At 38.8% G+C, this 19,950-nt stretch overlaps 1 protein-coding gene and 1 non-coding gene across 4 annotated transcripts in view; both read right to left on the bottom strand.

The window, feature by feature from the left end:
• LOC131075920 (uncharacterized protein YKR070W) overlaps positions 1-19,950 on the bottom strand; it is a 317,903-nt gene that overhangs the window by 225,286 nt on the left and 72,667 nt on the right. The gene's annotated exons all lie outside the window — the stretch shown is intronic.
• Positions 1,372-1,444, bottom strand: TRNAM-CAU (transfer RNA methionine (anticodon CAU)). The gene has a single exon. It is a non-coding gene; the product is annotated as a tRNA-Met (tRNA).

Below are 19,950 nucleotides of genomic sequence, written 5' to 3' on the forward strand. Positions count from 1 at the left end.
TTTTTAATTCTTTCATAACTGCTGAACTTAAAAAAAAAAAGGATTTACCATAATAACCACTGAGTAAGGATTCCTCGGAAAGTTAGGGATTAGCGATTCTATTCTATCAATTGAATAGATTCAATCTTATACATACACGAGGAAGGTAATAAAAAAGAGAGAATCCACTAATCTTTTTTATCACTTAGGAGCCGTGCGAAAAGAAAGTCTCATGCACGGTTCTGAATGAGAGAAAGGAGGGGGAATTCCTCTTTTCGACTCTAACTCCCCCACTCCAGTCGTTGCTTTTATTTCTGTTATTTCAAAAGTAGCTGCTTCAGCTTTAGCCACTAGAATTTTTGATATTATTTTTTATTTCTCATTGAACGAATGGCATCTTCTTTTGGAAATATTAGCTATTCTTAGCATGATATTAGGAAATTTAATTGCTATTACTCAAACAAGCATAAAACGTATGCTTGCATATTCATCGATAGGTCAAATTGGATATATCCTTATTGGAATAATTGATAGAGACTCAAATAATGGATATGCAAGTATGATAACTTATATGCTGCTCTATATTTTTATGAATTTAGGAACTTTTGCTTGTATTGTATTATTCAGTCTACGTACAGGGACAGATAACATTCAGGATTACACAGGATTATATATGAAAGACCCTTTTTCAGCTTTGTCTTTATCTTTATGTCTGCTATCTCTAGGAGGTATTCCTCCATTAGCAGGTTTTTTGGAAAACTTTATCTATTCTGGTGTGGATGGCAAGCAGGTTCCTATTTATTAGTTTCGATAGGGCTCTTTATGAGTGTTATTTCAATATATTATTATCTGAAAATAATTAAGTTATTAATGACTGAAAGAAACAAAGAAATAACTCCCTACGTGCAAAATTATAGATTATCTTCTTCAATCTCAAAAAATTCTATCGAATTTAGTATGATTGTATGTGTAATGGCATCTACTTTACTGGGAATAGTAATGAATCCAATTGTTGCAATTGCCCAGGATACATTATTTTAGAAATTTATTTCTATAAATCTTCTACTTACTGAAAAAAGTAAGAATTGCCCTCATATTCTTAAAATTGCAGGGAATAGGCTTAAATTATCAGATGAACTTCTAATTACAAAATCAACTTGATCGTTAAATTAGAAGTTCATTTTGTACCATAAATATACATTTTCATTATGAGAAAAAGTCGTTCAAACGTGCATAAATAAAATATTTGTAATTCTGTTCTATTTTAAATAGAAAAGAATTACAAAAACATGGACGTAGATAATCTAATCTCGACACTTAATTGAATCGAGATAACCTTGCTCTTTCATCTAAAAGTTATTGTGAGCAAAGCACAATAACTTTTTATTGTAGTACATCCAACAGGAATTGAACCCGCGACTTCCCAATTATGAGTTGGGTGCTTTAACCATTCAGCCATGGATGCCATGGTAAAGCAGAAATAAAAAAAGTTGATTTTAAATTGAATTCTAATTTATGTTTCTAATTTTCAATAAGAAAGAGATTTGGGATTGTTAGCAATTTCTATAGGATAAAATGCTAATTAAAGGAACAATACAGATAGATAAGATCTAATTATCATGTGAATAGTGCCCACGTGAATAGTACCATGTGAATAGTGCCCGCGTGAATAGTGTTGCGGCCCGTAGCTAGAAATACACCCAAACAGTGTCGCTGCCTGTAGCTGGAAATGCACCCAGAATGCACCCAACCTGCCTGTTAATGATTGAAAGCAATGGATTCCAAAGGCCAAACCCCAAGGGAATGACGTCTAGAATGTCACACGAGAGGATAGACGTCCTCTAATGCCAAGAAAGGATCTGCAACTCACACATCAATTTCTTCTCAAATTCAACATGCTAAATGAAGCCACAAAAGCTTCCTTTTATTCTTTCTCCAAGGGTCAACCCAACTCACTTAAGCAATGTGGGATAAAACATGTGCAATATAAAACATATTAAAATATTCACTTATGTCTCCCTTGGATGCCCCTTTGATTTGCACACATCCCCATAAAATAAATATTAAAGTAACACTTTAATATTTTACAATTAAATTAAATGTTACTTTAATAACACTTCAGGCATTAAAATATACTAGCAATCGGACTCCAAATAGCGCGACTGATAACTCGTCGGAAAGCTCTCGCCAAGGAGTATCAAATCCAATCACCAAAACTAGCCTCTGTTGTGTCCTGTTGACTTACTAAAAATAGTAAGTATGCCTGAAACTAAGTAAATCAACTCCGTTTTGGCCTAAACTAGAAATGACTAGGCCAAAACACTCCAGGATTCCTTTAAACCCTTCGTTAGCCCTCGGGACCATGTAGAGCTAGGCTAACGCACATATGCTTGGTCAACTGCTAAAGTGGGGACATTACATATGGGACCGGAGCTGATTGTATCCAAGTGGTAGAGGAAGTGGATAATCACTGTAAAGACACTGCTTACCTGATGCTATACCCACCTATGCCTCCCCTCGATCTGGTGAGGGGTGTGTGCATAAAGTTTCTAGAGCATGTTCGACTGGAATGCACGGTGAACTGGGATATCTAGGGGGATTATTTAGATATAGAAAATGGCTTTTTGGAGAGAGAATCCACTTTTGGGATTCTCAAAAGTGCTTTTCTAGAAATAGTTATTTCTTTCCAAATTCCAAATGCACTTTTCCAAAGTAGTTATTTCTTATCCTCTCTTGAACAAAATCTCTCAAATGTTGAAGATTAGCTTAAGGATCGCTTGAGAAGACTCCAAGGTTCATGAATGTAGGGTCACTGCGTGTGAATAAGCTCAGTGGTTTGATGTGATTATGCTGGAATCACAAGGGGACTTACGTTTGAATGCCTAAATGCTTGATTCACTGGAACTTAGAGCATCTGATGTTACAATCTGGTGATGCTTTTTGATCCTAAACTAGCTCGAGTTTGAAAAAATGGCAAAAGATGAAGGGTTAAGAGAGTCTATTCTAAGGCCTAGAATGTAAGAAGATGGATGAATGATTAGATGGAATCCTACTGGGCAAGGTCTCACCATCAACTTGAACAATTTGACACAAGCTCAATGCAATCTTCTAAAGGATGTTTCAAAGATGTTCGAATCAATACCATCAAACATTGATCACCATTCAAGTTAATGCATAAGCAATGAGTGTAGAACGATTCGAAATTAAGCTCATATCATTCCAGTTGACAACACAAGGCGCACTTACAAGCAGCAAGAGGCTAGAGGTATGGACGAAACGGATTCCACATAAATACATTCAACAAATTCTTCCATTCAATCTAATTATTTATCATCTAACAGGAAGATCCAACAAGAAACCACGCACGTTGTAAAGAAACAATACACTTCACCATAACTTCAATGAAAATGGAGTTCATTTACAATTTAGGCAACAATTTTTGAAAGATCCCTGATGGATTCCCTTGCTGATCCGCTGTAATTTTTAAATTAATAAACTATATTTTTCCTGTGATTTTGCTGATGGTCTTACAGAATAGAGAGAAGTTGCAGAATGTTTGGTTTCTTTTTGTATTTTTTTGAATATATAAGCAAGTAATGAATAAAGAACAGCAAATAAGGAAGGAAGCTGAAACAAGTAAGAACATTCAATTAAATCAGAATTGATACAAATTGTACCAGGCAGATTTCTGATTTATAATATCCAGATTATTCCCTACGCACTGGGGATTTGCTTACATCGAATAATGGGGCCAACTGAAGGGTAGATGATGAACACAAACCAAGAACACCAGCTATGGTTGAATGAAAGTCTTCACCACTTCCAGCATAAAGTGTACCTGCTATAATGGTGGCATCAAGCTGAAACAATCACGCCCCAGCTGGGAAATTCAACCACCCTGCTGAAACCCTCACCAAGCAATCTGAATCTCCACAAGGAATAGTGCATACACTCTGACCAATAATGCCAATGCCAAAAGAATCCACTGCCAATCAATAGCTGAGGGCTACGTCCCAGCCAGTACCAATCATGGGGTTTGCGTCCCAGATTGAAGAATTGCTCTACCAGAGCAATATCGCACCAAACAAGTTTTCAATATGTAAAAGATAATGAGAAATTAGGTTTCCTTCTCCTTATATCTCTTTCCTTCCAAATCGAACCCTAAAGATATATGAAAAGTGTGTGTCATGTCCCCTCCTTGATCGTTATTTATAATCTAAATGAAACAATTATTATTATAAATTAATATTGCTAAATATCATTGATTTGATGCATGTTAAGGTGGAGTTGTCTCCTAATATATTCAATCTGAGTCATAAGTATCTTGAAATTGATTAATTATGGGTAAAGCATCCCTAAACCCATAAGGGGACATTACAGTGCGCTTTAATATAAAGTCATATTTCCCAATATTGGGCGCCCAAGTATAGAAAAAACACCACTTTTTCAATATAAAATAACTCCAAGCGCCAAAAAGACCCTAGCAAGTGAAAATCATTTAGAAAGTTCAAGACCTTTCCAACGAGCTATAACACATGGGCATACGAATCCAGATGAAGCCAAAAACCCCTTATTACTCCGAAATGGCTATAAACAGCGTTATTTAAAATATTAAAACGCTAACTTAGGAAATATTTAAATATATTAAAAATATAACCCAAATAGCTACAAAAAGCTCAAAACACACCAAAAGCCTGAAACTGAACCTGTCACCTGTCCGTGACTAATGTCGGAAATCATGGATCAACTGGCAATCTCATCCCTAAAATCTAGGGATCCTCATAGAAACTAGGAAACACACCCAAATCTCCTGAAACTAAAACCATCTGAAAGATCATGAATAACCTCACGACTGGCAACTATCACGACCTCCTAAAATTTAGGGATATCCCCTAAAATCTAGGAACTGCTCCAAACTGGCTCCAAACTACCTGTAAAGCCAAAATCCAGTCACTATATGCACTGAATGAGTCCCAATCAACCTCTGCTAGCCTACGAGACTCTAATGATAGGCCAACTCCTCCATCTCTGATGTCCACTCTATAAAGGGGACATGACAATCCTCCCCTCTCGGAGTTGCTTGCCCACAAGCAACTGAAACACCAATCCTCCACCATCCCAAATAAGACGTAAACAAATCATTGCATGTAACTGCTGCTCATCTCTAATATAAACAACATGCAATACCCCGATCTAGAATGGCTCCTCAAAACGCTGAAGCACCTCTGCTGTCAAATCAACACTGCCTAGGTCCCAGAGTGAAGCATAGCTCCCGCTGAATACCTCAAGTGAGCAATGGAAAATATATCATCTCCATAGATCAAATATCCATAAATGCCAAGGTCACTAGTGTGTCTGCGATCACCAACATGCATAACATCCGTCATAATATCCAATGAATGCCAATCCATGGAAGACCCTCTGTGATCCCCATCTGACACAAGTGACACACAACTGCCACACACTGCAACTAATGTGCTGGAAGATCTAATGCCAACTCACTAGACAATATATAATACTGACTAAAATCATCACTGTCCAAGTTGGCATCTAAAAAATATGTAATCACCAACCAGCAATGAAACAATCACCCTGTCTAGAGAATCAGGTTAAACTGCCACATCAACTGGCTCAAAGTACTCACTAGGAGTAACATCACATAACTCATTCACGTCAGCTATCTGATGAGAATCAACCTGTGGATCAACTGTCGTCCCACTCTACTCGATAAACTGAGATGGATAGTGGGTAAACTCCAGCTCCATCCTCGTGAAATTCCGAGCATACCGTCCAAGTGTCAACAACCACTGTACACCCACAACTACATCTATACATCTGAAGTGAAGCAACCCATGTAGGATCCATGAAAGAAAGGTACTACACATGTCTATACCATGATCCCACACAAACCACCTGTAGGACATAAACTGCTCCTGTTGCTCTCCTCTGATATAAGTGCCATATAATCTTAATATCTAGAGCAACATACTATAATCCCTATAAGATGCTGTATCAAATGAATCGACACCTGGATCCTGTTGACGTGTATTTTGTACACGACCAAACACAGAATAAAATACCCAGAGGTATCTTATCCTCTCTTGAATAAAGTCTCTGAATGCTGAAGATGTCGCAAAAGGATCAATCGGGATGACTTCAAGGTTCTGCTATGTAGGATCTCTACTTGTGGATAAGCACCAGTGGTCGTTGTGTTTGTTGTTTCTTCAAGGGGCCTTACGTACTTTCAGAGAAAGCTTGTCCGTGCTACTTTCTTTCAAATAAGGGAACAAGATTTTCCTAATGCTGACAGATTTTTCAAAAATATCAAAAGATAAGGGTTTCAAGGAAGAGATACTTAAACTAATCCTAAGAATGACTCAATGAAGACTAGACTTGATAAGATTTTACCAATTTCAGTATCGCCAAGAGATTACAACTCTACTGGAATTGATGCGATCTTCTAAGGGGATTCAATAACTTTCAAATCATCAAGGATATAGATACTATCAAGGAGATACATATCAATACTTCTAATGATGATTGAATTCTTAATCAATCTCAATGTTTCCAGTTGACCACACAAGGCATTCTTACAATCAGTAAGAAGCTAGTGGTTTGGAATGTGAATCTTATCAAAGATCAAGCACAACAATTCGTCCTTCAAACTTAAAATTTCAATGCTATTTCAATTGAAAATAATTCAAGAAGATAAACAATCATGAAGATAGCCACAAGTATTGCAATAAAATACCATAACTTCAATATTTTATTGATCTCATAACCAAATGGACAACAATTGTTCAAATTTCTCTCTTCACTACTCAATTTCGCTACAACAATAACTTATTTCTCTCCAACTTTCTAACTTTTTTCCACTCTAAACTCTCTAACTCCCTAAAAATGAAATGAGTGAGGTCTTATATAGCATCCTCAAATACAATGAATGGCCCAAATCGAAAGAAGATCAATGGCCGAGATTCTGACACCTAAACCCTAATTAGGGTTTGTTACAAAAAAATCCCCATTTAGATAAACATTACTAATCCATAGCCAATAAAAAATTGGTACAAATACCGAGGAGACATAGACCAATAGGAATTAAGTTGCCACATCATCCTATAACAACTTTTCATCTAGAACTTTGTTCCCTTTCCTATGCTCTTTCTTAGCATATTCAATGAATCTGGACACAATTCCCTCAATCTCAACAATGGGAATCTCAGGAAGATTCTTCATTCGTTCTTCCAAGTGGAGGACTTGATCAAAAGCAGTGAGAAGAGTCGTCTCCCATCCAGGTTCAAGTTCTTTGGTCTTCTCAATCAGGAACATAGTAGTATACATTTGATCTCGTTGCTTTTCTGTGATGATGTTCTCTTCCTTGCAAAAGATGACCTTGATTCTATCATCCAACTCTTGTATGTCCACATCTGTCTCGATCTCGATCCACCTGTCAAGGATGGTACACAACACCTCGAACACCTTGTCTTGAATTGGATGGATGATGCCTTCAACTCGGCTGCATCTGGTGTTGATGTCTTCAAAAAGGACTTCCTTCATCTGGAACAGAGTTGACCACTGCAGGAGGCTATGGGTTCCTCCATCCATTATCTTTTCTTGCGTCAGAATCCGTCTTGGTGTTTCTCTTATCACTTGTAACACCGGGATGATAACATTTCTAGTGTGGGTGAATGCAGCTACAGTTATCATTAGATTATGGATAATCTCAAGGACCTGGATAGCTCGATGAACTGTCTTCATCATTCTTGTTGCAAATTCAACGGCTACCTTGTGAGATTCATCAATCCAAGAACTCATGAGTTGAACTAGGTTCTTCGCCCTTTCTGCCTCACTTATTGATTCAAGAGGAAGTGCATGTAAAGGAGATATTGCTGGATCCTGTCGTCTCAAAGGCTGGTTAAGATGGCTAAAATAATTCCTCCAAGCACTAACCTCCTTTTCAAGCTTCTTATTCTTTTCCACTTCCTCTTTGAGTTTGTCTTTGACTGTTTTCAGTGAATCAGTTGCTTCTTCCATAGCCTACTCGGTGGTAAGTGGACCAAGATCAAATGTTTCTAGATCGTATTCTTCCGCTAGAATCTCATCCTCATATTTGTCCACTACTGGTGTAGCTATCTACACTTTTTTGGATCCTGTCTCATCTCTAATTACCTTAGACATCTTCATGGCCTTCTTCTCTATTACTTCATGAGAATTTCCTATAAGGCTTTCTAAGTCAAATACATCTTCTTCCTCTTCAACCACAACTACCCTCGTCAGCCTCTCTTTCAGCCAATCAGGAATGACAGATCTTGTTTCCCTCACTTGTATTTCTTTAGGTAGAGGTCTATCTTCCCGGAAAGGAGATGTTGCTTCATCATCATTCTTTTCTTCATGTTGCTCATTAGCACCAACTTGGGGAGATTGACTTGATGAATGCTGAGGTGTCTGTCCTTTCCCTTGTTTATCATTCTGTACCATGGATTCCATAGACTCATCAATTTCATATACTATCTGCCTCTGATCTTCCCCTTGACATGCTTCCTTTTCATGCCTAGAAGATGTGCTTGGTGGGCGATCAGGATTCGTTTTCTGCTTCTTCTTGGAAGGTTCTCTCTTCTCAGGTCCTTCTTTCCTCTTTGAGCCTTTGGAATGAGAAGTATTCTCACTCACACTTGCTTCTCCTTCTTCTGGTCTTGCTTCCAAGGTGAATGTCATAGATACATTCTGCTCCTTCAACTTTTGATGTTGTACATCCACCCATCTGCGAGTGCAGGATAAAACGGGAGCCATCAAAGCTCTCAAGTCTAAAACCTCAAGCTCATTCCAATCTATCTTCACTTCTTTGTCTTCCTTCTCATAGGATGACTGGAGGTATCTACCATTATTCTGGGCTTGATCGACTACTCTATAAATTTTGCATTTCCTGATGAGATCCAAAGGCAACCTAGAATGCATCTTTCTTTTGACCTCAACATCATCTTGGACATTCATCCAAAAGTCCTCCACCTGAGATTCATGCCTGTACTTCTTACCAACTGTTTCTTCTATATGACCATGAGGGTCAAAATTCTCTCTCGAGGCAAAGGATGTGAATGAGTATAGAGATAATTCCTTCTTTTCATCTTCCGCGGCTTGAGTATTAGGACACACTTCAACTCAGTTCCCTAGTATGATGGGCACGGGAATTCCATTTCCATGCTTGTGTCTGGATGCCTTCGCATAAGCTGCCAACTGTCTAGTCACCTCAAGTAGTACTATCCTGTCTGTTGGATATCTTGGCAACATGTAGGGAGGTGAAGGACACCCATGAACTCTGATGTATGTGAATTTTGGAAACTGAATGAACCATGCACCATGCTTCTTCACAAGCTCTTGTGCGTCCATAGACAGTCGATTGTGAATCCCACCTTGCAATATCCTGGTAATATTCATCGTGAAGGTATCATTGACTAACTTGTAGTCACTTCTAGGCGGGTGATGCAGTTGAACATAAGAATCACAAACTCTTATTTCTCCAGGTCCTCTTCCAACAACTCCTCTGTGAGGTAGTCCTGCATACTCAAAACCTCTGATCAAGGCGTATACAACATATGAACTCATGTGGAATGACTTGGTAGGCCTTAGTCTTCTCAACTACACGTCCAGACTGTTGCTAATGATTCTAGCCCAATTGAGCATTCCCTTTCCTTGGACAATCAGTTGTATGAAGAAGAACATCCATTTATCAAAGAAGAAAGCTTGAGAAGCACCTCTGACCCGATTAAGCAAGGTTATCAAATCCTTGAACTCTTCTTGGAAGTCGATTCTGTGCGGTGTATTTGGAATCTTGTTCAGGCGAGATCTGCTCTTGAGTAGCCAATTCTTGTTGATGAAGTTCAGGCAGGAATCAAGATCATCCTCATAGATCGACCTAGCTCCTTCTAGACTTTTGTAGACCATGTCTCTATGTTCTGGGAGATGAAAAATCTCACTTATAGCTTCCTCCGAAAGATAGGCTAAGATAGTTCCATCATTGGCCACGATCGTCCTTGAGTGTGAATCATAGTGCCGAGCGCACTCAATCATCAACTCATGACACTTGACTGCGGGAGGGAAACGTGCAGCTCTCAATTATCTTCTTTGCAACAGGTGATGGCTTTCCGATGTAAGGGGCCTCTCGAAACTTCCTCACATTGAAGTTTCCTAGGTTGGTGTCTCCGATATTACTCCACTTGGACACGATCCTGGTCTCCAATTCGTCATTCCTCTGATCTTCCTTGATGAGAGCCTGGCGAGTAGTAGATCCTTCGGCTTTGGGGGTCGTCATTTGATGCCTACACAAAAACTTAAAATTAGTCTTTGAGCATAATATCTTATAGTATAGGATCTAAGACCTTTCAAGGGAATAATCTAGATATTAATTTGAAAATGACAAGATAAATCCAAGAATTAAAAATTTTCAAATTAATTATGAATGGAAATCAGATTTTACAAGACTTAGATTTTAAAAGATTGCTATGGAAATCAAAATAAATCTTGAATAGGAACTTCAAAAATTGATTCATCATACCTCTTCTTTGAAAGCTTAACTATCAACCTTGGAAAATGAATAAAAGGAGATCAGAATTTGCTGGATAAGGACTGAATTTCTGGTCTTCCTTTGGATGAACTATGCTTCAATCAGCCTTCAAAAAACTTCGCCTTCCACTAACCTCCAAACACTTAGCAAATTCTGGAAATTATCCTCCAACTTAGCAAGAAATTCGCCTCCAAATCAGGTAGAATTCGCTCCTCTAATCTGCTCTTCAAATTCGCATGAGAAGAATTGAATGAATGATTTACATTTGCTACAGTACATCTCCCTTATATAGGGCGCTCACCCTAATTCTCCATGAGGCTGACTTAGCAAATTAGCAATAAAATAAATCAAAATCCCTTTCAAAGGATGGCCGACTTGCTTAAAAAAACCAAATAATAGGCTTGACTGCTCACCTTAATTTTTTATTTTTACAATTAATTTCAAGGCTTGAAAGGTGAATTTTTTATTTATTTTAAGGCTTAAAAAAATTAATTAATTAAATTGCAAATGCCTTAATTCACGCGAACTTGTTTTAGCCTCCCCAAATGTCTTGAATTTGGCTAATTTAGTAAAAATTGAGGAATATTAAGGTTTGATCAAGGCTTAATGAAGGCTCTTTGCTCCTTAGGCATTGAAATATCCAAAGTGATGAAGGCCTAAATTATTTCAAGACTTGTTTGAACCTCACATCCAGACTTGCACACTTCATGAGTCAAAATTTTCACAACCTAGATTTGCAAATTCCCATGCCCTTGTCTTCACAATCTTGCAATTTGCCCTTGACTCACTCTAACAAGGTTGAATGATAGGCTTTTTGATGATTTCGCCCTGGACCCTTTGGAAGGGTCGGGAGCGATTTTTCCAATTAGGACCTGAATATCCCATTTCTTTCTTGAATCCAAAATTTTCCGGAAGGCGAGCTCATGTTTGTTTTGACCTAATCAAAGTCTTGCATTTCACATGAGTAATTTAGGTGAAAATGTGAATTTCGCCCTAGACCCTTTGGAAGGGTTAGGAGTGATTTTTACTTTTTAGGTCAAAATTCACTTTAGTTTGATCATTGACCTCCTCCAAGGCAATCTCCAGGGTATATTTATCTCCATCACTAAGTTGGCTCATCAATGTTTTGAAGGAAATACCATCTTTTTAGGAATTTCATTCTGGACCCTTTGGAAGGGTCAGGAGCGAAATTCACAGGGTCCAGAACGAAATTCACCTTTCAGGTCAATTTTCTAGTCTCCTTCACTTCAATTCATCAAAACTTACTCAGTTTGAGTCCACTTCTCAACTTGCTATTATTGATTTGATCTTCACAAGGCGAAAAGGGCCACTTTTGTTCAACAACCTAGCCAGGGACAGGACCTATCCTGAATTTCGCTCTAGACCCTCTGGAAGGGTCAGGAGCGAAATTCTCTCTTGAGCTCAAAATTCACATTTTTTGAAGGTCCCAATCTCTCCAGGGCATTCCAAATGGCTTTTTTCACTGTAGTCTAGGCCTAGTTTTACTCAGATCTTGGAGGAAAAGGTGACTTTGATGTTTTTCGCCCTGGACCCTTTGGAAGGGTCAGGAGCAATTTTCCTTGCTTAGGCTTACTCCTCCATCATTTTAACTTCAATCCACCTCACAAGGTTAGGAAATAGTCTTCTTCATTCACTCCATCCAAGTTTGATTTGTTCTTGCAAGGCAAAATAGGGGATTTTAGGATTTTCGCCCTGGACCCTTTGGAAGGGTTAGGAGCGAAAATCTTCCTCTGACCTAGAATCATCACTTTTGGAAGCCAACATCAACTCAAAGGTGGTTTCAAGGGCAATTTCCACCTTGGTCTAGTCTTGTCTTAGCACAAACTTAAAAGGAACACATTGGTTTTAAGATTTTCCCTCTGGACCCTTTGGAAGGGTCAGGAGCGAAATTCACTCTCCTGGCTAGAATCCTTCATTTTCACAACTTCTAAACATGCCTAAGGATTTCAATATGCTCATTCTTCCTTTCATCATGTCTTGGACACCTCAATTTGACCAAACAAGGCAAGAAATGTCTCCTATAGAGATTTTTGCTCTGGAACCTTTGGAAGGGTCAGGAGCGAATTTCTTAATTTAGGCTTATTCCACCATCATTTCAAGTTGAATTCACCTCTCAAGGAAAGAAGACACTACTCCTCTCTCATCCAAGCCATAAAAACCCAAGCTTGACTTGATTTAGCAAGAAAAACAGGTGATTGAAGAATTTTCGCCCTGGACCCTTTGGAAGGGTCAGGAGCAAAATTCTCCCTTTTGGGCAAAATCCTTCATTTTTTCAATTCAAAACATCTTCAAGAGACAAAACAAGCTATCTCCCTTCCATTCATGCCAAAAAATTTGACCTTCTTCACTGCACAATAAGAGCTTTTGGGAATTTCGCTCTGGACCCTTTGGAAGGGTCAGGAGCGAAATTTCCCTTTTTGTCCAAAATTCCTCATTTACTCATGCTTCCAAATCTTCAAAGGTGACAAGAATGTTCAATCCTCCCTCCAAGATACCCTGCACATCAAAATTTAGCCAAAGCTAGGAAGAAATGAGGTTTAATAAGATTTTCGCTCTGGACCCTTTGGAAGGGTCAGGAGCGAAATCTCCATTCCAGGCCAAATCGTTCACTTTTCATGTTTCAAACTACCTCATAAGGCAAAGTTAGGTCATTTTCTAGGCTAGGAACAAGGCTGCAAATCTATTCAAGGCAAGAAATAGGGTTTATGATGAATTTCGCTCTAGACCCTTTGGAAGGGTCAGGAGCGAAATTCCCCTTCAGGCATCAATCTTGCTCCTCAAAATCCACCAACTCTAGCTTAAGGGAAGATCAAACTAATTCACCCCCAAACATGCCCTAAAAAGCATCACTCAATCAAAAATGAGAAGAAAAAGAGGTCTACAAGGATTTTCGCCCTGGACCCTTTGGAAGGGTCAGGAGCAAAAATCTTGTTTTAAGCTTGATTTTGGACGTTTTGAACTCCAATTTTCCTTGAAAGGCAAACATAGATTTTCCTTCACACATTTCCATCGAGATCCTGCTTTTAACTAGGCAAAAATGAGAGCTTTCAAAAATTTCGCTCTGGACCCTTTGGAAGGGTCAGGAGCGAAATTGACATCTCAGGCCAGATCTTACCTTGGTTCACTTCATTCTCCATCAAACTTGATCAAATCAATTCCCTTTCTTCACTGACTCTGCTCAACTGACTCAGACCTAGAAACAAACAGGACCCTGACAAGAAAACCTTCTTTCAATCTAGACCTGACCTGAGACCTATTCACCCTGCTCCTTGATCAAACCAACTTGACTCTCCTGAAAGGCATGCTTCATTATGGCAAACTTGAGGTTTCAGGCAAACGACCAACAACTTCCCAAAACTAGGCTAGACTCAGCTTGAAAGAAACCCTAAAATGAGCTTCCAAGGATTAGCCCTAATCTAGCCAGCCCAGGCAAACCACTCACTCACTCAAAAACCTAAAAAGTAGAGAGAAAAACAAGCAAAAGGAAAGCAAAACCTAAAGCAAAAAGAGGGGGTCCCCATTCTAATGGGGCGATGTGTGAAATGGTCACAACAGATCCCAAATAAAACTAAATCCACATCCATCTGTCATGTGAAACTCTCACACCTGTGATAACCATCCACAACAACACACCTGCTAATCCATGCATCATCCTTCCCCCATGATCCTAGATGAAGTCTCTGTGTCAAGGAGATGAAAAACTCTGACAGTTCCTGCTCATCATAACGGTTGATTGTTTGCTGATCCCGCAAACAATCCATCCCAAACTGCTGAATCAGGTGCCTGCAATCAATAACTCTATCCTCTGAAGATGGGAGAGCACTATCGTAACACAGATAGTATAAGTCCCAAACCAACTCACATCTACGAGCCATCCAATCATCTACAATCAGACTAAAAGAGAAATGAAGTGCACTCCTCGCGAGGTAATCTAAATGGACTCTCGTAGGCTCACTCAATGGCTCTATGTCATAATCTTGTCCATCAAACTCATCATCACTCCCACTACTCTCAAACCATGAATCCGAAGACAGCTCATATGTCTAAGATCCAAAATCCAAAATACACCTCAACTGAGCACTGTGGCTCTGCGGTGAAACATACTGGTTTCCCTCGTCAGCTGCAAGAGGTGTAAAAGAAGATTTGCTTTCCAGAGAAGGAAACAAGTCAACAGGAGTATCATACTCCCAACCAGCTGACAAACTACTAGTCGCCTGTGAAAACAATGATGGAGTAATATCGTGAGTCAAATCACAACTCTCTGGTAAATCTCGCAGTGTCACATTAGAACATTGTACTGTATCTGTTGTTGATGATGTCTGTGCCACTCTCAATCTATCAGAAAGCTCCTCCAATCTGGAGTTCGCTTCCTGAAGGGACAACTAGGTATCCTCCCATGCAACAACAGTCACCTCAAGCTCCTGAGAGAGGATACCAACTTCCTCCTCTTCCCTCAACAAAGCACCATAACTAATAAAATCCCTCTGAAGGAGATAATCTCGATCAGCCACTCACTGTAAATACTCATGCTTCAGTATCCCAATGGCTCCATAAAGAGCATGAACTCTGGTAAGGAAAAATCACCTGCTTCAGGAGAAATTTCCTGCTTCTTCCTCTTAGGAGTGAAAGAACTAAGCCATGGAGGTAAAACGCCTAGTTCTCCTCCAGTAGCTACTGAAAGCAAAGGAGAAGCAGTTTCTGTTTGAACAGCCGATCACCCTGGGAGAAGTATCTGTCTGAATGGCAACCATAGTTTGCTCGGTAACCAAAGGGCATGAAGATTGTCTCATAAACTCTTCAAAACCAGAAGTAGAGGTATCAATCTCTGACAAATGAATGCATGCAAGAGTATCCTCGAAAATTTCCAGCAAACTCTCTTGTTGATGATCAAGAGGTGGCTCAACTGCTGAAATGGGAACGGCATTCTGAGGAGACTCATTCACTGCTGTGTTAGGAGGAGATAGAGGCAACTCCATGGAAATTGAGGATGGAATCTCATGAGGTGACTCCGAAGCTAGTGACTTAGGAGCATCATCTGATTGTTGTCCTTCCTCTGGATCATCAGGATCAATCACATGAATGTGAATCTGGGACATTTTTTTCCCACAAACTATCGCCTCCTCAGGAGGAAGCACCATTGCCCGACTAACCCGCAATTTGATCCTCGTGCTTGAAGATGATGCACCTTCCTTGTTGTCGATGTTAATCTCAAACTTATGTCCAAGAGGCACCGTAGAATCATCTTCTTTTCCAACCTTGATCTTGATGAGCCTAACATCGTTACCTTTCAGCCAAGTATTGGTGTTAGCTAAGATGGGCTGAAATCTTTCAAGAATGGAAGTGCATTCTTTATGTGACCATTGGATTAAAGGAAGTGGGGCTTCATCAACCCTCCGTGAGACATATTCTGGATCAAGCACATTCCCATCATCAATCATCCCTTGCGGAATGTCCACCAGGTTCAAATCAATAACTTGCTCAAGGGTGAGCCTGCAGTAGTCCATCTTGAGAACCTCCTTTTCTGTACGGAGATCCACCCAGATATCCTCAATGCGATGCACATGTATGAAGGACTTTTTGATCTTTTCCTTCATACCTCGGTAGTCAAAATCTGCCCTTGACTTAAACCTTTTGAGTTTAATCTCCTGCATCTCGGTCTCCATAGCTTTGGCTTTGGTGGATGTGATAAGGGAATACCGGCCAACCTTCAATGGGTTGGTTGTAGAAATCCCCATCCCAACCTTATGTTTGACAGATTGATGTGCATGAACAGCCATGATCTGTCTTCCCAACTCCATAAAAATAATCTTATCAATTGAGAATCTAGGAAGCATGTATGGCTGCCCACTGTAGCATCCGACTCCTATATAAGTGAAAGTCGGGAATTGAAGGAATGAGCAACCATACTCATTCACTCTTTCCCATGCTTCATCTAACACCCTTCTGTTCTTTAGAGTCTTGTCAAACTGGCACATGAAGTAACCAAAGAATGCACCTTGAACCCTCCTGAAATGTAATCTGTTGGGTCTCAAGGGCAACTAATCATAGTATTCCCACACAAGTTAAGGGAGTGATCACCCTTGGTAGAAAGACCAAGGAAATGTCTAAGTGATGCTGCTAAATACACTAAGTATGAGTTCATGTAGAATATCATGGTAGTAGGGACTGCTGCAAGTTTGTTCACACAAAGCGTCACTGATAACCTCTCCCCATGATATATGACGGGACTACCTTATGAACATGATAAATTGATACATCCAGGGCTCAAAAACATTAGAGTGCTCAAGACCCATCATCCTCTTGAGGAGAGTAATGATGTCTCCAATTTCCCACTTGAAGTCATAATGGTGAAACTTAGCCCACCTTGTGAAAGTGGCTCGTGGCTCATGAATCCATCTGTTAATGTGGCGTTTGCAGTCCTTTTCCCTCTTGACATAGTACTCAGCTGCACTATCCTTTGAAATCTCCATATACACAGGTGTTGATGGTATTCTGAAGACTTTCTCAATAGTATCCACATCAAGGCCGATTATTGTCTCACCATCATCATTTCTAATGGTTCTCGTCTCCTTGTCAAAGTGGTGAGCACAAGCAAGAACAAATTTAGGTTCTAGGGCAGCCACTGGAAAAGAAAATGCATGATGAACGTGGCTATCCAACAACCGCTGCATATTACTATCTTGCGGATCCTCCACCCTTTTAATGAATTCTAACATGTCAACATGCCCTATTTCCGTATCCTTGATATGATCCAAAGGAGAGGAAACTTGTGAAGGGGAAACTTCATTCTGGTACTTGTCATATTTATACTTCATCTTCTTTGGAATGGAAGATGATAAATCTGACATTGAAGAACAACCTAGTATGCTGCGATGAAGACTTAAAAGTATTATATCAACATCAAGATCAGCTGCAACTAACATTTTTTTCTTCTTCAAATGTGAAGAACTCCAACCCTTGCACTTCACAACTTTGTGAGAGAAAGATGGGAAATAAATGGGAATGTTTGCACTTGACTTTGACCAATTCTGGATCTTGGGGAAAGTTTTACAAGTATACAAGTGGGGAAGGACAAACATGCAATCAGACTTCTGAAACCCGAATGCAAGTATACTTGTAAAAAGGAAAATGAAGAAGCGAGTGAAAAATGAGATTTTCACATGTGGTAAATGTCGTGTATGGAATGTACGGATAAAGGCAATGAGTATGAACAAAAATGGAAGGATTTTGGGAAGATCGCTTTTAAGAAAATGGGAAGAACTTTTCAACATGTCATCTGGTTTTAGAAACCCGATTTTGAAAGAATAGGTATTTTCCAACTTAGACATTTGAAATTTCACCAAAAAATGGTTAAGATATTCCAATCACATGGGAAGATCAATTATTTTCATCCTACTTGTAATCGGGATTTAAAATCCCGAATACAAGTAAAGAGGTAAAATGGGGAAGATCAATGCAATTTACAAATTGTTTTGCAAAGGCGAAAATCTCTCTCACAAAACCGATTTTAGGGCAAAACCAACATATATACAAATTTACAACTAGAAAGATAAAACAAGAAGACAAGAAATAAAAACAAAATGAAAAGAAAACATACCTTGCCTAACCAAGATGCCCCTTCAAGAGATGAAACAATCTTTGAAAGAGAAGATAATGAACTTCTTAAATAGAAAAAGAAACCAGAAACCCTTGCCACGTTTTTGAAAAAAAAAAGAGTCTTTAGCAGCAAAAACGCCTTGTAAAATGGCACAAGAATCGGTCAAATCTTCCCTAAATCTCAATGCCTAGGTATGAGAAGGCAAAATGACATGGGAGAGAAGAGATTCGTGGCATTTTGGAGGACAAAATCTTGGTATTTTGGCAAACACGTGTTACTGTTTGGCACCTTAAAACCAACAAAAAAAACCACCAAATGCCACAAAAAGAGTTTCAAAATGCATGAAAGTACCTATGGAATCAAAACGCCTTCTTCCTCCTTGAATTTCTCCACAAAAATCAATTTGAATAATTCAACAAATTCGCCTAAGAAGCTTGTCGGGTTCTTGGAGAGATGCAACAAATTCAAATTTTGCATGTAATACTGAAAATCGGGTTTCTTTCTTCATATTACAAGTTTTAACATGTTCACTTTTTCTTGCACAAGGTAAAATCAGTTTTTTGTGAGAAAGATACTAGTTATAATAACTTGTAAGAGGAAAATAAAATCCCCTCAACAAGTTTTAATAACTTAACTTAAAAAAGAACTTGTAATGGGGATTTAAAATTCCCTTTACAAGTGACTTGAAAAACAACTTAAAAATAAAATCCCTATTACAACTAAAAGTGATTTTATAAAACTTGTAATGGAGGAGAAAAACCCCTACCATAACTTAAAATCACTTAAGTGGAACTTTTTAAAAGAATTACAAGTTTTATTTAAACTTTATAATTTAAAGTTCACTTGTAATATGTCTAAAAAGTTCCTACAATGACTTAAAAGACAAAAAGCAACAAGGGGGAAATAAAAAGCAAGTTACAAGTTCTAATTTCATAAAGTTCTAATTTCATAAAGTGCACTTGTAATTAACTAAAAATTTCCCTACAAAGACTAAAACAAAGGAAAACATTAAAACTTGCAACTTAAGGAAAATTTCCCACCTGCAGTCAGGGAGAAAAAACCCGAAATTGAAGGAAACACATTGCAAATGAACCCAGAATGCGATGAAATTCAAAACGCGCTTCCAATCCAAGGATAAGGCAAAATTATGCCTCAAGAAGCATGCCATAGAGTAAAATTTTCATTTTTTGACAAAATTTTATGTAATGGTCCATCAGTTTTTAAAACAAAAATGAGGACAACAAAACTATCCGTATAAATCTAGAACCTTGGAGTCGCTTTGTAATCACACAGTCCATCTGTTTAGCACATAGAAGATCTTGATCAAGAGAGAATTGGATATCTCTACGTATTTTACTCTAAGTTGCACGTGCACAAAAAACACACCAACAAGACCACCTCACATTAAGAAGGAAATTGAATTTGATGGATCAAACCCTAAAAGGACTAAATACAAATTAGATTAATTCCTCCGTTGGTTGAGTTGAAACTGAATTTGAATTAGGGTGAAATTGCAATGCTCTAGGACAAACAATGAGAAATTGACATTAAATAGCAGTAACAAAATGTTCCAAATATCATGCAAAACTATAAACATAGATCTAAGAATGGAAAATAGATCAGAACCTGTGACAGAAAGTTCGGGCTGAATTGTCAAGACCAGGGGAGCAGATCACCCTAGTCCTCCAAATATAGGGGGCAAACAAACTTGATGTTTTTCGAATCAGGATGACACACAGAATCCACTACTAGAAGATCGTTGGAAATTCCCAGCACCGAGGGGATGCACAAAATC

The sequence above is a fragment of the Cryptomeria japonica genome, chromosome 9, assembly GCF_030272615.1.
Source record: "Cryptomeria japonica chromosome 9, Sugi_1.0, whole genome shotgun sequence".
Taxonomy (NCBI): domain Eukaryota; kingdom Viridiplantae; phylum Streptophyta; class Pinopsida; order Cupressales; family Cupressaceae; genus Cryptomeria; species Cryptomeria japonica.